The sequence below is a fragment of the Mirounga angustirostris genome, unplaced genomic scaffold (genome assembly GCF_029215605.1).
Source record: "Mirounga angustirostris isolate CCGP_5_RB_7025 unplaced genomic scaffold, mMirAng1.0.hap1 SCAF_7, whole genome shotgun sequence".
Classification (NCBI taxonomy): Eukaryota; Metazoa; Chordata; class Mammalia; order Carnivora; family Phocidae; genus Mirounga; species Mirounga angustirostris.
Genome location: NW_026991715.1, coordinates 134,471,499 through 134,498,188, shown reverse-complemented (window position 1 = coordinate 134,498,188; position 26,690 = coordinate 134,471,499).

Here is a 26,690-nt window from a genome sequence, read left to right as displayed (position 1 = left end):
TACAGTTGATGGGAACAGAAAGTCTCCACATTTCTTCAGCATTTCTGTGGCCACAAGAGCATTTGTAAAAGTATAAGGAAAGCAATCCCTGTGGCATGGGGATCTTAGAATACATTATACTGTATCTGTCCCACCAATTATTATTTTGCAGGGAAATTAAAGCTAAATTAACCGTATCTGACAAATTTGATGGCAGAAAGATGTAATACAACACATAGCCTAGAAGTGCCTAAAATAATATAAGAAAAGTTAACACAACTGCTATTGTCTTGGTAAATTAGTCATCACATTTTTGTTCTGATTATGCGATGAACTACATGGCTCTAAATTCTTTGTAGTCATTCTTTGGTAATGGATATGATGGTGGTAGTTGTGGTGTTAAACAAATAAGACAAAAACAACAAAAGAAATTCCCTGGGTACACTATGATCACCTAGTGAAAGAAAATATCAATACACATGTACCTAAAAAAAAATTCTATAAATCTAAGTTCTATTTCATAAAAATTCTATAAATCTTGCCATTTACAATGACACTGATGGAGCTAGAGAGTATTATGCCAAGCAAAATAAGTCAGAGAAAGACAAATACCATATGATTTCACTCATATGTGGAATTTAAGAAACTGCTGAACATGGGGGGGTATAAAAAGAGAGAGAGAGGCAAATCAGAAAACAGACACTTAACTATAGAGAACAAACTGAGTGTTGCTGGAGGAGAGGTGTGCAAGAGGAATGGGTTGAGTGGGTGATGGGTATTAAGGAGGTCACTGGTTGTGATTAGCACTGGGTGTTGTCTGTAAGTGATGGATCACTAAATTCTACACCTAAAGCTAATATTACACTGTATGTTAACTAACTGGAATATAAATAAAAACTTGAAAAAAGAAAAAACAATTGTTTAGTTAAATGAGATACCATTGAAAATTTGAAAGGAATTAAATCACAAGACTGGAGTTGAATACAGATAGTAATCTAAAGAAGCCCCAAAACTTTCTTTCCCTTTCAGTGTTTTTATACTTTGACTGCTTTAGTTACTTTGTGCTATCACTCCTCAATATGAGCTCCTACTCTAAAAAAAAAACAAACAAAGAAACAAAAACAAAAAATGGAGAGCAAAGGGGAATCAGGAATGGAGGGAAGATAGGAATGCAAGAACAAAAGTGAGGAGAAAATATTCTGAAGGGATGTGGTATATGATAAAACATTTTGATACAAAACGAAATAGTGACAACAAGGAAGTAAACTTGGCCCACAATGAAGAAACCAGGAGTGAAATTGGGCAGAGCCTTAACCCAGATTCTGAAATTTTCTGGAAGTAACTCAGTATATCCTTAGTCTCATTCCCAAGCACTTAACATTTTTTTCTGGAATATTCCTGATATGCCTCAGCTTTTTATTTATGACTTGTGTTTAATTATTATATATGATGCTATTTTATACATGATGTCATATACTAAGAACAAAGACTAAATGATGAATAAGACTGTCTGATTCTTGTTAAGTTGCCTTACAAAGAGGTTGGAGGTGGGAGTACCAGACAAGGTACTGGTAACTCTGGTTTAAGCAGTGCCACAAGAATGAAGTCTCGTTAGCAGCCTGGGTTGGGCAGAAGAATGTCCCACGAAGATATCCATGCCCTAATACCTGGAACCTGTGAATATGTTACCTCGTATGCAAAGGGGAAATGAAGTTGCGGATGGAATTAATTAGCTGATCAGCTGACCTATGAATAGGAATATTATCCTTGATTATTCTTGTGGGCCACAGTAATCAAGGTGGTACTTAAAAAATGAAAGAGAGGTACAAGTCAGTGTCAGAATGATATAATGTGAGAAAAATTCCACTGTCCATTGCTGGCTTTGAGGTTGGAATGGGACTATGAGCCAAGGAGTGAAGGCAGCTTCTAGAAGCTAAAAAAGCCAAGGAAATGAATATTCCCTATAGCCTCTAGGAAGGAACACAGTCCCACTGACACCTTGAGTTTAGCTCAGTTAGATGTCAGACTTCTGACCGATAGAACTGTGAGATAATACATTTGTGTTTCAATCCTCTAAGTTTGTGCTGATTTGCTGCAGTAGCAATAGAAAAGTAATGCGCAGCCCATGGAGTACACCGGGCTGGCACAGAATCTACCTGAGAAAAAAGTGCCGTTTCAGACGACAACTGAAGACCGAGTAGAAATAAGCAATTCTAAAGATTCAGGGGGAGTACTGAGTAAGCATTTTACAGGAGTAAGATATGAATTGTGCAGAGAACTGAATAGGAGAGAAAGCATTACAGCACTATGGGTTTTGAAAAACAGAAAAGAAGTTCAGTATGGCTATCCAGTACACTCTATGCTGTGCATTTGGGGGATTGGATTGGAGCAAGAAGCATTTCAGAATGAACAATCATGAGTTTGGGTATTAATTTATCTAGATGATAATGGGTATTTGAAAGCCTTGATAACAAATTTGAAATTCTTGGTAAAGGCAACTAGAAGTCACTAAATGTCTTTATAAGTGTGTGGGACGGTGATCCAATTTGCATTTCAGAAATATTGCTGAAGCTGCCCATGGAGGATAGACTGCAGTGGACCAGACTAACTTCAGAGGGTTTTGCACTAATCTAGGGGAAAGATGTGATCGTGGCCTCTGACACATGGGATCCAGACAAGGTTCTTGAAATCCTGGGTAGTTCTCTTTTCTTTAACCATCTTGACTAGCAGTGGGATGGTGGCCCTACCTGACTTTGTATCCTTAGCTTCAAGAAAGATTCATTCTGGTTTAGAAATGGAATAGCTCTCTGGACATTATCAGTATTTTTTTAATGAGCAAAAACATAGACATTTACTCCAATATATGATTTTATAAGCACCTTTTTACTTGATATTTTATAGAATAAGCAAAAGACCAGTGTAACGGAAGATTTTGCTTCTATTTCCATTCCTACTATTAAATAACTGTGAACACCAGAAAAATTCACATCCACTCTGGGTCCAATAATCCTTACGGAGAAATTAGACAAATTGGATTTTATAGTATAGGTTAAATTAAATGAAATTGCCAATATTTGACAAAAGTTAACTTATAAAACTAGCAAATTTGTATGGTTCCATCTAATAATCTTCTTCCCTTACAAAATCATACATGCTACTTTTCAACATGACTGAGAACCAAAACCCAGGGCCCTATGTATTTACTTTTGAGGACAGTGGAAAACAAAGCAAATATGCTTTCATATTTACTTAAAATGATTCATTCAGGCATATATAAAAATCTATAAAATTATATTTTACAATCTACAAATAACTCAGAACATCAGCTCTCTACTGCAGCATTTTCTGATGCCTTAGGCACATCTCTAAGGATAGAATATTGTTTAATAAACATGTATGATACTCATAATTATAGGAACAAAAAATTAAAATTAATTTTTTGCCAACTGTTTTCCTTTATAGTCTTAATAATGTGGGGCCTCATGTTCATTATTTCTTACAATAAAACTACTCCAGAATGCCTTAGGTAATTGACCTATAATGATGATAATTTTCTCTTTGCCTGAGAAAATTACATTTAATTTTAAATTTCTTCTTAATCTTAAGGGAATGATTCACCTTGTCAATTCATTTGTTTTTGAGTTCCCATTTTAATTAGTCTCAGTTTAATTACAATTGATTGAGTTAAAATATCAAATAAGAAACTACCTGCATAAATAAGAAAATCTCATTTTCCCAATAAGTATTAACTTACACTTTAGAGAAAAACATCCAAACTGCTTTATCTGTACTTGTGTGTATGAGTTTCCAAGTTTATTTTCCAGAGATTAAAAAAATAATAACTTGTTTGTAAAAATAATAAAATCATTTGTGGAGCCTAAATCATTTTACTCTTTTTTTGCTAAAACATAGAAACAGAGAGAGGAAAAAACAAACAAATAAGTAATTCTGATACATGATCAAGGCTGAAAAATGCAAAATTCTATACTTTTATTCTCTGTGATTTATCCTTTCTTCCCGTTGCTTAGTCTAATCAAACACATTGATATAGTTAAGCACCTTTTAAGGAAAATATAATTGCAATTAGAAATTACCAGAAAATTAGGTTCAATTTGTTTTTCTTTTCCCTACTGATTATAAGAGGGGCTGTCATTTCTCTTCATTCTATGTTCATCTATTTTTCCCTGTTGTACAAATGAGATTTAAGGAATTAGTGCCAAAGAGTATTTTTAGGAGAAAGTCTTATTAAATACTACCATGTGGGAAGACTAAATCCAGGGCAATTCTTCTAGGACAGAAACTTCTCTATTTCTCCTTCCTGCCTCAATACCAATTTATCCATCTTATGTTCATTCCCATTTGTGAACAGAATATTTTCTATTTTACTATTACAGTTTTTACAAGATTCCCAAATGATGAATATAAAATTTTGCAGCAGAATACAATATATAAGAAGATTATCATTTAATATCTGGTTAAAACAAGACTAAATACAATTTCAATTATAATTTCAGCTAATATTAGTACTAGTAGGCAATGAGCATTCTTCTTGTTCTATGTTTTATTTTTAATTTTTCATAAAAGATGATTAGCTTCAAATGACAACATTTCAAGAAAATTTTCAAAAATGTTAAAAATGGGTCATTTGCAAATCAGACAATACAATAAAATAGGATTTTCATTGAAAATGTATGTTTCTAAATATGATGCAGTTTTTATTATATAAGTATAAAATCTGGTAGCTCATTATTAAATAAGCTTTTTCATTTTCATGTATCTAAATGAATGTCACATTTCATAATGTTTTAAGTATGTATATATACTTTTTTTTTTTTAAGATTTTATTTATTTGACAGAGAAAGACACAGCGAGAAAGGGAACAGAAGCAGGGGGAGTGGGAGAGGGAGAAGCAGGCTTCCCGCTGATCAGGGAGCCCGATGTGGGGCTCAATCCCAGGACCCCGGGATCATGACCTGAGCCGAAGGCAGACGCTCAACGACTGAGCCACCCAGGCGCCCCTAAGTATGTAAATATACTTAAAAGAACTATAACCCAATAGCTTTTGAGAATTCTTCACCTGAATGGTCTTCAAAGGTTTTATTTATCTTTTACCATCTAACATAAAAATTGGGAGGAGTTTCATTTTTGGAGCCATTAATTTCGAAATTATGTATTGAGACATGTTTCTAGCATGAGAGATACAGTAATGAAAACATCATAAAATCCTACCCTCCTAGTCCTATTTTTTTTAAAGTGGACACTAAAATGAAATAGTCTAAAGTCTGTGAAATGTTCAGCAACAGGAGATGGTTTAAAAATTAATTATAGGGGCGCCTGGGTGGCTCAGTTGGTTAAGCGACTGCCTTCGGCTCAGGTCATGATCCTGGAGTCCCGGGGTCGAGTCCCACATCGGGCTCCCTGCTCAGTGGGGAGTCTGCTTCTCCCTCTGACCCTCCCCCCTCTCATGTGCTCTCTCTCATTCTCTCTCTCTCTCAAATAAATAAATAAAATCTTTTAAAAAAAATCTAAAAATTAATTATAAAGTAGAAAGCAGAAGGGTCATTGCCAGGGTTGGGAGGAGAGGGAAATGGAGAGTTGTTATTTAAAGGGTATAGAGCTTTAGTTTTGATAAATGAAAAGAGTTCTGGACATTGGTTGCACAACAATGTGAATGTACTTAATGCTACTCAAGTGTACACTTAAAAATGGTTAAGATGTTAAATTTTATGATATGTGTATCAGGATGGAGGGATGACCTAATGTTACGGTAGTGATCATTTTACAATATATGAATGTTTCAAATCAACATGTATAACTTAAACTTACACAATGCATTATATCTCAAATCTTGAAATTAAAAAAAAAACAAAAACGGATAGTATGTCCATAAATGGGTCATTGCATACTGACTACATGATAATATGAAATAGAAGACAAAGCTATAATTCAAGGTGGCATCACAAGTACCACTGCCTCAAAGCTAACAAAATAAACAACAAAAAAATTAAAAACAAATATGAAAAAATGAGTAGAAGAGAAATTCTAGCATGTCAAATGAATTCAAATAATTTAATTAAAAAAGTGAAATACAGACTAGAGAACTAGAGAAATGACATCTTTGTAATCTTAAATGTATTGAGGGGAAGAAGGTGATTGAAAAACAAGATAAATAAACAACAATAATGACAGGGGAAAAAAAAAAAAAAAACCTTACTGATAACCCCTATGAGAGAATCAGAATGATGTACTTTTACTTCACGATTAATAAATAGCAATCCATCAGAAGCTAAAAGAAACATAAAAAGCAAAAACAAAACAAAACAAAAAAATAACCCAAAAGACATATTTTATTTTCCTCTCTGGGAAGAAATTAGGAGAATGTCAAGAAAATAATTTTCTATAATGCATTATCTCCATTAGCATTATCTTTCCAAATGGAGAAAGGAAAAATACATTTTCAAACAGGCTGTATGAAGAAAGCTAAAATTAGGAAAATTAGGAATAAAAAAAATGAGAAAAATTAGACTGTTAAAGAAATATAAAAACTGAGCACTGAGAAAGTAAATTTCTCCCTCACCCACAAAAAAATCTAGTTAATAAAAAATAAAATGAAATGAAAAAGCAATTATCATTAATTAGAAAAAGAAAAAAGGAAAATAACAGACACCTAGGAAAATGAAATAAATATGCGTAAAGCTTTTTTTAAAATATTTTCACAATGTGAATGATATAAAAAACTTTGAAGAAAAATATAGAGTATCAAATATACTGAAAGGCAATTAGAAAGCTAAGTATATTGCTGGAAGACATAGGAAAACATCCTGGAGGGTTTTTTTGTTTTGTTTTGTTTTGTTTTTAATTTAAATTCAATTAGCCAACATATCGTACGTCATTAGTTTTTGATATAATGTTCAATGATTCATTAGTTGCATATAACACCCAGTGCTCATCACATCAGGTGCCCTCCTTAATGTCCATCACCCAGTTACCCCCCCATCTCACTCTCAGTTTGTTTCTCTGAGTCAAGAGTCTCTCATGTTTTGTCTCCCTCTCTGATTTCTTCCCATTCAGTTTTCCCTCCCTTCCCCTATTGTCCTCTGCACTATTCCTTATGTTCCACATATAAGTGAAACCATATGATAATTGTCTTTCTCTGCTTGACTTATTTCACTTAGCATATTACCCTCCAGTTCCATCTATGTCGATGCAAATGGTAGGTATTCATCCTTTCTGATGGCTGAGTGATATTCCATTGTATATATGAACCACACCTTCTTTATCCATTCATCTGTTGGTGGACATCTAGGCTCTTTCCATATGTTGGCTATTGTGGACATTGTTGCTATGAACATTGGGGTGCATGTGCCCCTTCTTTTCACTACATCTTTATCTTTGGGGTAAATTCCCAATAGCGCAGTTGCTGGGTCATAGGGTAGCTCTATTTTTAACGTCTTGAAGAACCTCCATACTGTTTTCCAGAGTGGCTGTACCAGCTTGCATTTCCACCAACAGTGCAAGAGGGTTCCCTTTTGTCCACTCCTCACCAATATTTGTTGTTCCCTGTCTTGTTAATTTTAGCCATTCTAACTGGTATAAGGTGGTATCTCGTTGTTTTGATTTGTATTTCCCTGATGGCTAGTGATGTGGAGCATTTTTTCATGTGCCTTTTGGCCATTTGTATGTCTCCTTTGGTGAAGTGTTTGTTCATGTCTTCTGCCCATTTCTTGATGATTTATTTCTGGATTATTTGTTTTTTGGGCATTGAGTTTGATAAGTTCTTTACAGATCTTGAATACCATCCCTTTATTTATCATGTCATTTGCAAATATCTTCTCCCATTCTGTAGGTTGACTTTTAGTTTTGCTAACTGTTTCCTTTGCTGTGCAGAAGCTTTTAATCTTGATGAAGTCCCAATAGTTCATTTTTGCTTTTGCTTCCCTTGCCTTGAGAGACATGTCTTGCAAGAAGCTTCTGTGGCCGAGGTCAGAGAGCTTACTCCCTGTGTCCTCCTCTAGGATTTTGATGGATTCCTGTATCACATTTAGGCCTTTCATCTATTTTGAGTTTATCTTTGTGTGTGGTGTAAGAGAATGGTCCAGTTTCATTCTTCTGCATGTGGTTGTCCAATTTTCCCAGCACCATTTATTGAAGAGACTGTATTTTTTTCCATTGGATATTCTTTACAACTTTGCCAAAGATTATTTGACTATAGAGTTGAGGGTCCATTTCTGGGCTCTCTATTCTGTTCTGTAGATCTTTGTGTCTGTTTTTTTGCCAGTACCATGCTGTCTTGATGATCACAGCTTTGTAATATAGCTTGAAGTCAGGCATTGTAATGCCCCAGCTTTGGTTTTCTTTTTCAACATTCCCTGGCAATTTGGGGTCTTTTCTGGTTCCATACAAATTTTAGGATTGTTTGTTCTTGGAGAGTTTTATATTCACTTTTACCACCTCCCATCCACACAAAATGAGAAAGTTTTGCATTATTTTTTCCAAAGCCAGAGGCCATGGTATACAATTTTATAAAAATAGCAAAAGCCAAGAAAGTTCTGATAAATCTCACACAATATTATTAAGAAATCATTTCAAAAATATTTCTAAAATGAAACTATTATTGACTCAAATATAATACATGCTATTCAAACTGTCTTAATTTTGAGTAGGTAAATGCACTTCATTATTAGAAATTGTGATGATTTAATGTATCATAGCATTAGTTTAAAGGAGAATGTATATAATTATCTTATTAACTTATTGTACAAATAGCTATGAAAAAAAAATTTTAAGCAGGCTCCATGCTCAGCATGGAGCCAAACGTGGGGCCTGAACTCACAATCCTGAGATCAAGACCTGAGCTAAGATCAAGAGTTGATGTTCAACTGACTGAGCCACCCAGGTGCTCCCAAATAGCTATGGAAAATATTTTGATAAAGTTTAACATTAAAAAGCACTAGAAAATAATAATTACATATTTTTGTAAATGAGGTATGAATGGATAAATTTGTTCTTAATTGCAATTGCCATGAGAAAGGCATAATTTTAGTACCCTGTATCCTGTCTGTTAGATGTGTCTGGTATCAGCTAAAGCTATGCTAGACAATGCTCTACAAGATCAGAGTCATTCTGACACTATTCCACCTCAAACTCTCACCACCAGTCCCTTGCTTTTTTATCTCACAGTCTTCTCCAAAGTCTCACGAGCCTGCTTGACCAACATGGAAACATATCTTGATGTGTAGGAAAATAAATGTTTTCAGGGAAATTCTCAACCAATGGAGGATGGGAACCAGTAGATGAAGGTCCAGCTAGCTGTCCTCAGGATAGGCAATTCTCAGAGACATTCTTTATACTTCCAAGTTGTTCAACCATGTACTCATATCAGCTTTTCCTTGTGCCTTTTCTCACTCTTTCTGTTTCCTTACTGCTATCTGGGATCACCTCCCAAATTCGAACAAACAGATGATGCAGAAGTTGTATCTGTACCCAAGTCTTTGTCTCATACTTTACTTTCAGAGAACCCAAACTAAGACAATTGGTATAAGAATGATCTTAAGAAAGAGATCCTCATGATGGCATTCTGGAATTGAATCTCTTATGGGGCAGATGGCAATAGGTTCCCATGATTATTGGTGATTATACCTCCTATTATGCTATAGCTTTGAAATGACTATGACTTTAACTTTTAGTCCATTAGACTGAGGCATATGTGGAAGAGAAAGATTCGGGCTGTCTAGAACCTCTAGCAGTCTAACACTATTAAAGCAACAGTAATTATAAAAATTGTATAATTGGTTGACTTTTGTCAACTGCCTTTAATGCCTTGAAGAAAACAAATGGCAGATTCAGGTCAGCCAACTATTAACTCAAGGCATGTGGTAAAATCCAGAATGCTTCCATGACAGTGTTTACAGAGTCCCTCATCTCTTACGTTTAGAAGGCAAATTACTAGAAATTAGGCATGCAATTTAATGTTAAGGCTAGCAGAGTTGCAAAAGGAAATGTAAGCCAAGCTGCAACATGATTTTTATGGTAATACAGGGTACCACCTGTTAAGAAGAAATGGGATCCCTATACATGGAATGGGGATGTTTGGAAGTATCACTAATAAACCTCCAATCCTCAGGTTCTGAAAAAAAAAAATTCAACTGTTATGTCAATTGCTTATGTATTGAAGCACTACTGTTAAAAACTACCGCTATTGCAATAACCCAGGAAATAAAATTGAGAATTTTGACAATTTATTTTTGTACAGTATCTGTCCTTACAATGTACTGCTTCCAAACTAGATAATATTCAATAAAATAAGTAGTAAATGTTGAAAGAAAAAGAAGAAAGAAGAAAGAAAGAAAGAACGAAAGAACGAAAGAAAAGAAAGAAAGAAAAAGAAAGGTTAATACCTATTCTCCAGCTATTCCAAAAAATAGAAAAGGAAGGGAGAAATCCAAATTCATTCTATAGGTCAGCATTACCCTGACACCAAAACCAGTAAAGACACCACTAAAAAAGAGAACTGCAGGCCAATATCACTAATGAACATAGATGCAAAAATTCTCAACAAAATACTAGCAAACTGTATCCAACAATACATTAAAAAATTCACACACAAAAAAATTATTCACCATGAAGAAGTAGGATTTATTCCTGGATTGTTAGGGTGGTCCAATATTCGCTAATCAATCAATGTGATACATCACATCAGTAAGAGAAAGGGTAAGAACCATATGATCATTTCAATAGATGCAGATAAAGCATTTGACAAAGTACAACACCCACTTGTGATAAAAACCTCAACAAAGTAGATTTAGAGGGAACATACCTCAACATAATAAAGGCCAAATATGAAAAACCCATAACTCACATCATCTTTATGGGGAAAAACTGAAAACTTTTCATCTGAGGTCAGGAACAAGACAAAGATGTCCATTTTCCCCACTTTCATTAAACAAATTATTGGACTAATATTATTCAGCCATAAAAAAGAATGAAATATTGCTATTTGCAATGACATGGATAGAGCTAGAGAGTAAGATGCTAAGTGGAGTAAGTCAGAGAAAGGCAAATACCATATTATTTCACTCATATGGGGGATTTAAAAAAAAAAAACAAATAAGCAAAGGGGAAAAAGAGAGACAGAGACAGAGAGAGACAGAGAGAGAGAAATCAAGAAACAGACTCTTAACTATAGAGAATAAACGGATGGTTACCAGAGGGGAAGTGGGTGGGAGAATGGGTTAAATAGATGATGGGGTTTAAGGAGTGCACTTGTCATGATGAGCACCAGGTGATGTATGGAATATTGTAAACCTGAAACTAATATAACTACACATTAACTAACTGGAATTAAAATAAAAGCTTAAAAAGGAATTGTATATATTTGTAAATACAAGTCATTTTCCACAAGCTAGAATTTTCTTTTTATATTATGTAATTTAGCATGTTCCCTGTTGTCCATATTTCCAATAACTGATAGCTATGTAGACATTTGATTAGATCCAAGTTTTAGCTTTTATTTTTATTGTTTTAGTAAGAGAACTTACAAGTGACTCTGTGTGCAACATTTCAAGAGGCACTAACTTTGTGTTTATCCATCCTTTTGTAATATTAAGATTGATTAGTGGTGCCATGTAGTGTCACAGGGTCAATATTCCAATGACTAGTTAAGACAGATATTGATAAATATCCATTAATTCCTTAGTGTTAAAATATGTTAACTTTTATTTTATTTTTAAAAAATATTTTATTTATTTATTTGAGAGAGTGTGAGCATGCACGTGCATGAGCAGGGGGAGAGGGAGAAGCAAACTCCCCACTGAACAGGGAGCCTGATGCAGGGCTCAATCCCAAGATGCTGAGATCATGACCTGAGCCAAAGAAGACAGCTGTTTAACTGACGAAGCCACCCAGGCACCCCAAAATACGTTAACTTTTAATTCTGGCATTACTTCTGCATTTATTTATTTATTTACTTACTTACTTACTTACTTACTTACTTACTTACTTACTTACTTACTTATTTATTTCCTGTCATTTCTTTTTATTTAATCTACTGTATTATTTAGCCTATTTATAATTGTTTTAATATAGCTTTGTATTTCAAGTATTTTTATTATTTAATTTTTTTATTATGTTAGTCACCATCCTTCTGCATTTTATTATTTGTGATTTCTCTGTTAAAAAAATCCTCAACTATTCTGGTAATCTAAAACATAGCAAAGACATTCAAAAGCGTGATCCTTTCTCAAAGTATTGTTCTAACAAACTCCCAAGGTACTATTTTTGAAGAGTTATTATGAATTCAGAATAATTATATATTTAAATGTATTAAATTTACTATAGTTATTTTTCTTCCTTATGGTCAAGTTGTCCCATCTTTGTCAACCCAGACTTGTTTTACATAGGCTCATGTGTCTTATGACAAAACTTTCTTATTTGTTGATAATCCTTTGCTTTCAAGCATGACAAGATGCCACAAGGCATGAATCAGTAATCCCACCAAGGAACTCTGGATTGCTTTAATGAGAAATAGTACTGGGGTGCCTGGGTGGCTCAGTCAGCTAAAGGTCTGCCTTTGGCTCAGGTCATGATCCCGGGGTCCTGGGATCAAGCCCCATGTTGGGCTCTGAGCTCAGCAGGGAGTCTGCTTCTCCCTCTCTCTCTTGACCTTCTCTCTCTCAGGTTAATAAATAAAGTCTTTAAAAAAATAAGAAATAGGGCACCTGGGTGGCTCAGTCGTTAAGCGTCTGCCTTCGGCTCAGGTCATGATCCCACATCGGGCTCCCTGCTCGGCAAGAAGCCTGCTTCTCCCTCTCCCATTCCCCCTGTTTGTGTTACTGCTCTCACTATCTCTCTCTGTGTCAAATAAATAAATAAAATCTTTAAAAAAAATAAGAAATAGTATTTATGGATAATTATCTAGTCATAATTGTGATTATCTCACTGGGTTAGTCCTTGTTTTTAGAGCTTTACAATAAACAAAGCTAGGAAATAACACTTTTCTTTAAAATTAGAGGAAAAATATAGACACTTAATATACTTAAATTCATACTTCCAAAACAAATTAACATTTGGAGACCATTATTCAACTTCTTTTATCTCATAAATGTATATTTTAACTCTTATGCTGACAATTTTACATTAACACACACACACAAAATCATACTAAAGGAAATAGTATTTTGATCTCTGTTTTTTCTATTATCTATTTTCTCCCTGTTCCTAGAAGTAATTCTTTTTTATTGAGATTTTATCTTTCTATTGTTTCCTTTTAAAATATTAACAAATATTCATATTTTCTGTTTTTTCCTCCTTGATATTCAAAAAGATAACACACTATATATACATTTACCCACATTGCATTTTTCATTTAACGATGTTCTTTGGAGATAACTACTTAGAAAATTATAGAGTTCTTTGTCCCATTTTCCAGTGGCTTAGCATTCTTCTGGGTGATTTTTCATAGTCTATTCAGATAGTTTCGTAAGCAACATAATTTTTCCAACCAGTTACCCTAAATAGCATTAAGTTATTTCTGGTCTTTTACTATTTTAAATAACACTAAAATGAATGACCTCTGTCTATAAGTCATTTCATATTTTTTGCCAATTTGTTTTTTAATAGATAACTTGAAATAGGATTGTTGGTTCAAGAGGTAAATGAATGCACAATTTTGAAAAATATTGCCAAATTTTCCATAAAGTGATACCAGCTTGCATTCCACAAAAAATATTAAAATGTCCCTGTGATCCACAACTTGCCAAGTGAATGTATAATCCAATTATTAGATTTTTATGAATCTGAGAGATAATGAATGGTATTTCAATTCAGTTTTTTTTTCTCTTATTTAGTGAGGTGGACATTCTTGTCACATGTGTAAGAACCATTGGCATTTCTTTTTTTGGCATTTAATATTCACACTTTTTTTTGTCCTCTTATTTTTTGTTTTTGTTTTGTTTTTTAAATGAATCAGTTCTCAAAGTCCTTTAGAAATCACTTTCTATTAAGTTGCAATTTCATTTTTCAGTTTTTCATTGTTGTTCTTATTTCCTTAAAGTGTTTTGATATGCAGTGTTTAATATAATCAAATTTATAAATCTTTTCCATTATTGTTATTCAATTTTAAATATTTACTACATAAATTTTCTGATTCATGCATTAAGAATTCACTCACTATTCACCTATTTTTTCTAATAATTGGGATGCAATTACTTATGTTCACTTATATACATTTGTATATCTGACCTATTTATAATATATTTGGTGATGTAGAGATGAGAAATTGATCTAGTTTTCTTTTTACCCTCAAACAATGTAGTTGTCCCAACACCAATAATTTTTTATGTCTTCTTTTTCTCATTGATTTGAAATGTCTCATTACTGTATACTGAATTTCCAAATATAGTTGGGGTAATCCTGGTTTTTCTATCTTATTTCATTGATATGTCTGTAAACTCACATGTTGATAATAAAACTGCTCTAACTGTAGACTCAAAAATATGATAGACTTGTTAAGTTTAAAGTTTGGTAGGAGTGACTAGCTTTTTAAACATTTCTTCCAAATTCTATAGCCAGTTTGTCTAGTTCTAAACATTAAACTATATTTACTGAAGCTGATCAACTCATAAATTAACTTAGAGAGTTTATATATTTATGATGTTGAAACTTCCTATTTAGGAACACAATATGTCTTTATATTTCTTCGTGCATTTATAGAATTTTTAGTATTCTGCCGATATTTAATAAAACATACTGTAAAATGCACACAGATAAGATACTATACTTAAAGACAAAGGACAGAATGATTAGAAGGAAATTTGAAGTAAAAACACTGATTAGAGAAAAAATATCAAGAGGTAGAAATATCAAAGAAGTGTTCAAATACAGAGACCATTGTAAGACTGTAAATATATTAAGAATTAGGAAGCAAAAATAGTGTTAAGTCAATAATGTTTAGGAATAGGAATTAAACAAAATACTCAGATATATCACTGTGACATTTCAGATCATCAAAGATTTTTTCTTTTTAATCTTAAAAAGCATTGAGTGCTAGTTGGTAGTATAAGTACGATTCCTCAGTTAAAGGATATTAGACCTGAAAAAATTAGCATCAATAATATTGCATTTTGAGAGAAATTAGTTGATATCTTTAAATTATAGCAAAAAATATTTTGAACCTATTGTTCCATCCGTATCATTCAAATATCAACTGTTTGCCAAAACAAGATTAATACTGGTCCAGAAAAGAAAATAATCATATTTACTTCTTATTCCTAAGTAAGCAAATAAAGATATGTCCCAGGCAAAAAAGGATGTTTAAGTTGCTCCCAAGGGTTCAATAAAAATAAATTATGAAGTAATAGCTTCATAGAAATTACAGATAACAGATTGGTATAGAAAAAAAACAGTGTGAATATTAAAGCCAGATGACCTTATGTATCTTAGTGACAATTTAATAACTAAAAGAAAGAGGGGGGGAAAGAGGAAAAACCATGAGTAAGAAGGTGAAAATAGCATTAAGCTATTTTGAACAATTGATGAAATATAAGAAAAGATAATCTATTATATATTAATGCTTAGGACATTTACTTAATAATATTCATTAGATGATTTTGAGATAAATTCATTGATTTGGCATGATTGTGCAGAAAATAATAAAACAATACTCAAATTTTGTTTATTTTCTATTCTCAATAAAAAAGTGGCAAGATATATAAAAATAGATATAGGAAAGGCTACTGTTAAATGCATTGAAAATGCAAATGTAATGGTAAGGCTGACATGTTTGCAAATGAAAGATGGTATGAAAGGTAACAGAGAATTTTTCTTCATCAGTATAACCAGCAGTTTATCACATCTTATGAATTTCTTCTGCTCTGTATAACTTGTTTTGAAAATCTTTAAAATTTTAATTTCCATTCTCATATTTTTGAGTCTACAATTTCCCTTTATTTTTATATAGATTATAATTATCTAATAAAAACTGTTTTCAATATTCTAATTTTCATTAATTAAATCACTTTAGTGATTGTTAACATTATAACTCTTTTTTTAAGCTTTTATTTATTTGAGAGAAAGAGAGGCAGATAGTGACAGAGATACAGAGAGAGAGCACAAGTGGGGAGGAGAGGGTGAAGTAGGCTCCCACTGAGCAGGGAGCCCAAGGTGGGGCTCAATCGCAGGCCCTGGGATAATGACCTAAGCTAAAGGCAGACGTTTAACCGACTGAGCCACCCAGGCGCCCCAAACATTATAAGTCTTAATTGAATCATATTAAATACATTACGATCTTATCTGCTAACTCCAAAATCTACCTCTACCAACTGTAGGTCTGCTTCATTTCTCTTCCATTTTTTGAGGAATATGGTATTTTGCTCTTAGTGTGCCTAGTGTTTTATTTTAACGAATGTTGAAAATTATATAAGTATATATATTTGCGGGGGAAGGGCAGAAGGAGAGAGGGAATCTTAAGCATGTTCCACACCCAGCACAGAGCCTGACTTGGAGTTTGATCTCACAACCCTGAGATCATGACCTGAGCCAAAATCAAGAGTAGGATGCTTAACTGACTGAGCCACCTAGGTGCCCCTGAAAGTTACATTTATTCACATTTTCCTTCTGCTATGCAGATAAAGTGAGGACTGATTACCTTATTCAATTAGGGATAGAGTTTATTCTAACCTATATTGTAGTTTTGGTAAGTCTCTGTCCAATTCTTTTTGGCTTTTTTCCTAAGCATAGTTCTACAGCTTTCACCAAAAGCTTTGTTTAGTTATTATCTGCTGTCTTCTCACATCTCAGTAATCTTGAATTCCAACACTTGTTTCTTCAGAACTGCTAGATTACTGACTGCCAGCTACTTGCTCTCTATATAGTTGCTTCTTCTCCCAACCCATGTAACTTCATCAAAGACCTGGAGGGGAAAATCAGGTATGGCAAGCTATTCTTATCTACTGCTTCTCATCATGATCTTAACCCTCCTAGAGTCCAATTTTGTCTATTTTCATTAGAACACAAAATACCCTGCAGGTTTACTTACTCCCTCTTCAACACTCTTCCTGGATAAAACTTTAATTCTCAGCCTCTTCCATCATGTTATGGTTTGGCAAATACCAGAAGAGAAATTAAAATTTTCAAAAAAATCAATGTTAACTCAAGGGAATTGCACTCAGTAAAAAAAGCTAGTCTCATAAGGTTACATATTATTTGATTCCTTTTATATAACATTTTGAAATTAAAAATATGGGGATTAGTGGTTGCCAGAAGTTAGGGATGGGGGATGGGAGGAAGTGGCAATAAAAGGGAAATAAAAGAGCTTCTGTTAATGGAATAGCTTCGTATCTTGATTGTAGTGGTGGTTTCATCAATCTACATGTGTTATAAAATTATGTAGGATTATATACACATGCTTGTGTTTATAAATGGTTGCATGTAGGGGCGCCTGGGTGGCTCAGTCGTTAAGCGTCTGACTTCACCTCAGGTCACGATCCCAGAGTCCTGGGATCGAGCCCCACATCGGGCTCCTTGCTCAGCCGGGAGCCTGCTTCTCCCTCTCCTGCTCCCCCTGCTTGTATTCTTTCTCTAGCTGTCTCTATCTCTGTGTCAAATAAATAAATTAAATTAAAAAAAAAATAAATGATTGCATGCAAACTTGTGAAATCTGAATAACCTCTGAGGATTGTTATCAATGGCAATTTCCTGGTTATACTGACTTATAAACATGCAAGATGTTATTAGGGACAATGGGTTAAAGTATAACATGCATATTTTTTACAATTTCCCATGAGTCTATGGTTATTGCAAAATTTAAAGTTGTTGATCGATTTATTTGTTTTTTTTTACACGAGTGAGAAAGAGCACGTGAGCTGTGGAGGAAGGGCAGAGGGAAAGGGAGAGAGAGAGAATATTAAGCAAGCTCCATGCCCAGCACACTGTCTGATGCAGGGCTCAAGTTCATGACCCTGAGATCATGACTTGAGCCTAAATCAAGAGTCACATGCTTAACAAACTGAGCCATCTGGATGTCCCCAAAATTTAAAGTTTTTATAAAAGTGTTATTCTCAGTGAATGTGCCATTTTATATTCCCACCAACAGTGTGCATGGACTCCAATTTGTCCACATTCCTGCCAACACTTTCTCTCCCTTTCTTTCTTTCTTTCTTTCTTTCTTTCTTTCTTTCTTTCTTTCTTTCTTTCTTCTTTCTTTCTTTCTTTCTTTCTTTCTTTCTTTCTTTCTTTCTTTCTTTCTTTCTTCTCTTTTTCTCTTTCTTTCTTCTTTTTCTTTCTTTCTTTCTTTCTTTCTTTCTTCTTTCTTTCTTTCTTTCTTTCTTTCTTTCTTTCTTCTTCTCTTTTTCTCTTTCTTTCTTCTTTTTCTTTCTTTCTTTCTTTCTTTCTTTCTTTCTTTCTTTCTTTCTTTCCTTCCTTCCTTCCTTCCTTCTTTCTTTTTCTTTTTCTTTCTTTTTCTTTCCTTTCTTTTTCTTTCCCTTTCCTTCCTTCCTTCCTTCCTTCCTTCCTTCCTTCCTTCCTTCCTTCCTTCCTTCCTTCCTTCCTTCCTTCCTTCCTTCCTTCCTTCCTTCCTTCCTTCTTTCCATAATAGCCATCCTAACATGTATGAGGCGATATCTCATTGTGATTTTAATTTGCATTCCCCTGATGATTGAGCACCATTTAATACACCCATTGGTCGTTTATATATCTACTTTGGAGAAACATCTGTCCAAGTCCTTTGCCCATTTTTTTAATTGGATTATGACTATTACTGCTATTTTGCTATTGACTTACAGGAGTTCTTTACATATTTTGATAATTAACCCCTTATTAGATAGATGGTTTATGACTATTTTCTTCCATTCTATAGGTTACTTTTTCACTGTTGATTGGTTCCTTTACCATACAGAAACTTTCTAGTTTCATTCAGTCCCACTTGTCTTGTCTATTTTTGTTTTTGTTGCCTGTTCTTTTCATGTAATATCCATGAAAACAGTATAGAAGTTCCTCAAAAATTAAAATAGAACTACAATATAATACAGCAACCCCACTTCTAAGTATATATCCAAAACAAAACAGGATCTCAAAGAGATATCTCTATAACCATGTTCATTCCAGCATTATTCACAATTTATCCAAGGTAGATAAACAACTGAAATGTTTGTCAACAAATGGATAAGGAAACTGTGATATAACCATAAAACGGAATATTATTCAGCCTTTCAAAAGAAGTAAATTCTAAAAAGAATTTTAAAAATAAATAAAAGTAGGAAATTCTGCTATTTCCAACATGGGTTGGACCCACAAGACAGTAATGAAATAGGTCAATTTCAGACGGACAAGTATACTGCATGATTCCAATTATATGAGGTATCTAAAATAGTCAAAACTTAGAGAAGCAGAAAATAGAATAGTGGTTGCTAGGGGATGGGGGGAGAAGAGAAGTGGTAAGTTGTTACTTAATGGCATAAAGTCATAATTACACAATGAATACATTCTAAATACCTCCTGTATAATATAGTGCCTATAGTAAATAACATGGTGCTGTTCACTTAAAAATTTGTTAAGAAAGTAGATCTCATGTTAAGTTTTTTTTTTTTTTTAAGTTTTTATTTAAATTCTCATTAGTTAACATGCAATGTCATATTAGTTTCAGGGGTACAATATAGTGATTCAACACTTCCATACAACACCCCAGGCTCATCACAGCAAGTACATTTCTTAATCCCCATCACCTATTTAACTCATCCCCCCCACATGCCCTCTGGTAACCATCAGTTTGTTCTCTATAGTTAAGAGTTGGCTGCTTGGGGTGCCTTGGTGGTGCATCGTTAAGTTCCAACTCTTGGTTTCAGCTCTGACTCTTGTGATCTCAGGATCGTGAGATCGAGCTCCACATCAACCTCCACACTCAGCATGGAGTCTGCTTCAGATTCTCTCTCCCTCTCCCTTGGCTCTTCTTGCTTGTGCTTTCTCTCTCTCTCTCTAAAATAAATAAATAAATCTTAAAAGAAAGAGTTGGCTTATTGATTTGCCTCCCTCTCTTTTTCCCTCTTTCCTCATTTGTTTCTTAAATTCCACGTGAGTGAACTCATATGGTATTTATCTTTCTCTGACTGACTTAATTTGGCTTAGCATAATACTCTCTAGCTCCATTCATGTCATTGCAAATGACAAGATTTCATTCTTTCTTACTATATATATGATTATATCTAATTTTATATATATGTAAATCATTATATATATATAAATCACTTCTTCTTTATCCATTCATCAGTTGATGGATACTTGGGCTGTTGCCATATTTGGCTATTATAGATAATGCTGCTATAAATATCAGGAGGCATGTATCATTTTGAATTAGTATTTTTGCATTATTTGGGTAAACACCTAATAGTGTAATTTCTGGATTATAAGGTAGTTCTAATTTTAACTTTTTGAGGAATCTCCATACTGTTTTTCAGAGTGGCTCCACCAGTTTGCATTCCTCTTTCCCCCCATCCTCACCAACACCTGTTTTTTCTTGTGTGTTGATTTTAGCCATTTTGGCAGGTGTGAGGTAGTATCTCATTGTAATTTTGATTTGTATTTGTAATTTTGTATTTGTAATTTTGATTTGTATTTCCCTAATAATGAGTGATGTTGAGCATCTTTTCATACTGGCCATCTGGATGTCTTCTTTGGAAAAATGTCCATTCTTGTATTCTGCCCCTTTTTTCAATTGTATTATTCATTTTTGGGGTGCTGAATTTTGTAAGTTCTTTCTATATTTTAGAAACTAACCCTTTATCAGATATGTCATTTGCAAATATCTTCTCCCATTCAATAGATTGCCTTTTGGTTTTGTTGATTGTTTCCTTCACTTTGCAAAGGCTTTTTAATTTGATGAAGTCTCAGTAGCTCATTTTTGCTTTTGTTTCCCTGGCCTCAGGAGACTTATTTAGAAAGAAGTTGCTACAGCTGATGTCAAAGGGGTTACTGCTTATGTTCTCCTCTTGGATTTTGATGGTTTCCGGATGCACATTTAGGTACTTTATCCATTTTGAATTTATTTTTGTATTTGGCTTAAGAAAGTGGTCCAGTTTCATTCTTTTGCATGTTGCTGTCCAGTTGTCCCAACACCATTTGTTGAAGAGACTATTGTTTTCCCATTGGATTTTCTTTCCTGCTTTGTTTGATTAATTGACCATCTAGTTGTAGTTTCATTTCTGGGTTTTCTGTTATGTTCCATTGATCTATTTGTCTATTTTTGTGCCAGTACCATACTGTTTTGATCACTACAGCTTTCTAATTCAACTTGAAATCTGGAATTGTGATGCATCCAGCTTTGCTTTTTCTTTTTCAAGGTTGTTTTGGCTTTTCAAGGTCTTTTGTAGTTCCATACAAATTTTAGGATTACTTGTTACAGCTCTGTGAAAAAATGCTGGTGGTATTTTGATAGGGATTGCATTAAATGTGTAGATTTCTTTGGGTAGTATAGACATTTTAACATAATTGGTATTCTAATCCATGAGCATGGAATGTCTCCATTTCTTTGTTTCACCTTCAATTTCTTTCATCAGTGTCTTATAGTTTTCAGAGTACAGGTCTTATACCTCTATGGTTAGGTTTATTCCTAGGCATCCAAATCAGTAAGGAAGAATAAAACTTTCACTATTTGCAGATGACATGATACTCCATATTGAAAACCTAAACCTCTACCAAAAAACTGCTAGAACTGATAAACAAATTCAGTAAATTCACAGGATACACAATCAACATACAGAAATCTTTTGTATTTCTATACACCAATAATGAAGCAGCAAAAAAGAGAAATTAAGGAACCAATTCCATATGCAATTGCATCATGTTAAGTGTTATTAACACACACACACACAAAATGAAAGAACATACAGAAACTTTTGGAGACAACGGATATGTTTATTGCCCTGATTATAGTGATGGTATAATGAGAGTGTGTATGTCCAAACTCATCAAATTGTATTCATTAAATATATGTATTTTTTTAAGATTTTATTTGTCCATTTGCCAGAGAGAGAGCATGGGAGCACAAGCAGGGGGAGCGGCAGACAGAGGGAGAAGCAGGCTTCCCGCTGAGCAAGGAGTCTGATTCAGGACTTGATCCCAGGACCCTCAGACCATGACCTGAGCTGAAGGCAGATGCTTAACTGACTGAGCTACCCTTGCATCCTAAATATATATATATTTGTTTAATTACACCTCAATAATCTGTAAAATTATGCCTATAAATGGAAGTCAATTTTGTTTAGTTTTATAGCTTTTATCTTTCTATGAAAACCCATAGCATTGTCTTTTATTATTAACAAACTAATTTCTATACTTTTAATGTCCATATCTTTGAAAGTATGATTATTTCATTAACTGGGTCTTCTGTAGATCTATTTCTCTTTTTTCTATCTTTTTACCTCTCTATCTAAGATCTATGATCTATCATCATCATCACCATTGTCTTTCAATTATATTTTATAATTAAAAAAATTGTAGACATGATCTGAGACTTGGAATGACAGTGACTTTATCTAGAGCATAGATACTAACTTGAAGTATGAAAAAAAACCCTTAGATATTACAAGGATTTGTGGCTCTTAAAAGCTCAAACCTACCTGACAAAATCTTTTTCCTTAGTTATTAATTTCATAAGGGAAGTGTGACTAGTAACAATATATCAAAAAAAAAAAAACAACACTCCTTAGGAGAATTATAATGAAGAAAAAAAATTAGAAATATTGCTCTTGAGAATAACTATGTTTGCCATTGTCAGGCAGTTAAGTTAGAGCAAGGTTCTCAAAATGTGGTTGGGCAACCTGTGGGGACCCATATAACTGTCAGGAGGGCCACTGTGCCAAAATGATTTTCACAATAATACTAAGATGTTATTTGGCTTTTTTATACTCATTCTCTCATGAGTGCACAGTGACGTTTCCTGAAGTTATATGACATGTGATTCTACAACAAATCAAATGTAGAAGCAAATATGATGGTCTAGCAGACTTCTATTACACCAGACTTTAAAGATATTTCAACAAATATAAAACAATGAAATGCTTCTCAATTATGTTTTTTGAAAATTCTATTTCATAATGTATGTCATTTATGCCAATATATTTTAGGGTTTTGTTATGCATAAGTATATTAATAACTACATTTTTAAAAATTCTGTTGTAATTTATAATATGATAAATATCAATAGATATAAACCACATAATCAAAACTCTTTGTAGTCCTCAATAATGTTTAAGAGTATAAAAGGTGTTCTGAATCCTGAAAATATGAGAGCCACTCAGATAGAGTTGCAATCCCAGACCAATTTAATCCGGAGGAATCCTATTCTCTTGAAACTGGGCTCAATTAAAATCTTAAGAAGGATGTTCTCTTTCAAGTTTACATTTATTCCTAGAGTGTAGCCTTTCAGAGTTCTTACTAAAAGTTGGGGAAACTTGGCAGGGCTCTTCCTCTTTGGTGGACCTTGATCTATAATTTTGCCTTGAATGAATCTGCCAAAATATCTATTTACCCCTCAGTGTCTCAGTCACTGCTTTTGAATTTGGAAAAAGTGCCCCTAAAATGTTGACCTTGGGTTTCTGGGGTTCTCTCTTTCTGGGATCTTAGTCCCAGGATTCTTCATTTATATTTAGTTTGTATTACAAATAATATGGTTTCAAGATAGGAAGAATCTGTTTTTACATTTCAATGTCACATATTTTACTTAAATTAAAAAAAATAAATTATAGATAATAATTTGGAAGACATTTTATGATATTATTCACTGAAGAAAAGTTACATTGTGGAAAGTTCTATTTTCTACTAGAAATGTCTGTAATATGAAAAAAGAAAAAAAAAAGAAAAGTCTGTAATATGAGCAAAACCACAGTATGAAAAGTGTAGCCGGGCGCCTGGGTGGCTCAGTCATTAAGCATCTGCCTTCGGCTCAGGTCATGGTCCCAGGGTCCTGGGATGGAGCCCTACATCAGGCTCCCTGCTCCACAGGAAGCCTGCTTCTCCCTCTCCCATTCCCCCTGCTTGCGTTCCCTCTCTTGCTGTGTCTCTTTCTGTCAAATGACTTAATAAAATCTTCAAAAAAAAAAAAAAAAGAAAAAAAGAAAAGTGTAGCCACTGTTATAGAATTGTTATTGTTAATGGTATTTTACAGACAAAAAATACTGAAACATGAAAAATGTATTTCCTCTTTTGTCCTCCCTCCTCTGCCTATGGAGACTTCTTTTCTGTTCATGGTCTATCATTAAGTTCTACTATTCTTAAATAATAAATGACTATCCCACTGGTGTAATCCCTTCCTTTGACAAAGAATTGTTCTTACATACCTGGATCAGTAAAAAAGAGCTTACATATAAACGTACATATCTTCTCAATGCCAACAAATTTCGGTTAAAAGATAAACATATGGATAAATGATGGCTTTACAATTTTGTGCACTTAATAATTTATTCATCTGGTACTACTTTATTCATATTTGATCCAAGCCAATGAGATTGGGACTCCAGGAATATGTCAAGAGGAAATTAACTGGAATGAAATAATATGTGTGAGGGAGTCCTTCTCACTACGTGCATGGGTGCCACTGAGTGAGCTTTATCCACTGAAGTTGTTGCTGCTCTTCTAGTAACCTTCCCCCATTCATAGGCATCTTCTATCCTCACAAGTGTAGAATGGAAGGATTAAGGATTGGAAAAGTTGCACTGAAGTTCAACAGCCTTCCTTAATAACACACAGAGGCATGTTCCAGCATTATGAAGGAAGAACTTCTTCATTAAAGTAATAGAATAATAACATAAATACCCACAGTTTAAATATTTCAAATGTAAAGAAGAGAATAATTATTCATAAATAAGGAGAGGAAGATGGAATAAGAAAGGATGGCTTGACTTTTCAAACTTTGCCATCCTGTGAATGGGGGAAGATTACTAGAAAAGCAGCAACAACTTCAGTGCTTCAATAAAAATAACATTTATACTTAATAAAGCTATATATTATTAAGGATGACATTTACAATCATGAAATAGATCATGAACAAGAGTACTAAGACTATGCATGAATACCCTTTTAAAGATTGAGTGACATATATGGAATTTAAGAAACAAAATAAACGAAATTGGTGGGGTGGGGGGGAAGTGAGGAAAACCAAGAAACAGACTTAACTGTAGAGAACAAAACGATGGTTACCAGAAAGGAGGTGGGTGGGGAGATGGGTTACATAGGTCCTGAGGGTTAAGGAGGGCACTTGTGATGAGCATCGGTGTTGTATTTAAGTGCTGAATCACTAAATTCTATACCTGAAATTAATATTATACGGTATGTTAACTAACTGGAATATAAATAAAAACTTGAAAAAAAAAAGATTGAGTGAATACAGTTTCAAAGGAATAACAGAGAGATACAATGTATTACAAGATATATTTCATGCTAATGTATAACTTAGGTATTTTCCTTAAATTTGAAGTGCCAGAAATCTGAACTATTTTTATTCAACTTTTATTTTTTATTTTTTTAAAGATTTTATTTATTTATTTGAGAGAGAGAATGAGAGACAGAGAGCACGAGAGGGAAGAGGGTCAGAGGGAGAAGCAGATCCCCCGCTGAGCAGGGAGCCTGATGTGGGACTTGATCCCAGGACTCCAGGATCATGACCCGAGCCGAAGGCAGTCGCTTAACCAACTGAGCCACCAGGCTCCCCTTTATTCAACTTTTAATTAAAATAGCTTATGGTGATCAAACTTTTAAGATGATATCTTGCTTTTCCATGCTAGCCATAGTTTAAACACTGTGATAATATTTCATTTTTAATACAAATCTACTGAGTTGAATTGAATTTTCTTAAGATTTTTTTTTCTAAATTCTTAATTCTGTTTTGAATTTATTCAGTGTACATTTCTAGAAATTAAGTGAAGGAAAACCTAAAAGTGGCAACTAGGGACTAAAATGTCTTAGCATATGTGCACTAAATAAATGTATAATTGATAATTAATAGCTGTATAAATAAATAATGTTAATATAAACACTACTACAATTAACTTCCAGTTAAAAATTTAAGCATTTTTTATTAAAATTTTTCTTTTCTTCAAGATTTATTTATTTATTTATTTGATTGATTGAGAGAGAGAACAGGAGCAGGAGGGGCAGGGGAAGAGAGAGCATCTCAAGCAGACTCCCTGCTGAGTGCAGAGCCTGATGCACAGAGCTCAATCTCACAACCCTGAGATCAGGACCTGAGCTGAAACCAAGAGTTGGCTGTTCAACCGACTGAGCTACCCAGGCACCACATCTATTAAAATTTTTCTTAACACAAAGTTAGGTTTAAATGTACCTTATATACAACATTTAAATTCAAAGTATTCTTTAAGGATTAGGGCTATATTTTACTATTGTTTTTTCACCTGCCCCTTTCAAAAGATCATACTCTATTTATGTAATGAATATTCAAATAGATTCTACCATACTTTTTATTCTGAGTAATTCATAAAGCTAGCACCACTTGCTTATTTATTTATGCTGTAAAAGATAATCTTATATAATATATTTATTTAGTCCATTTATTCTGTTTTCACCATCTCATTCACTTTCAACCCTTCTTGACACTAACATCCAAAGGGTTGACCTCTATGTTTCTGAGCTACCTTGCCTCTGGATTTGGTTCTGCTCAGCTAATGGGAGACAGGAGAAAGGATCCAGAAGATGTGGTACCTTGGTTCCTT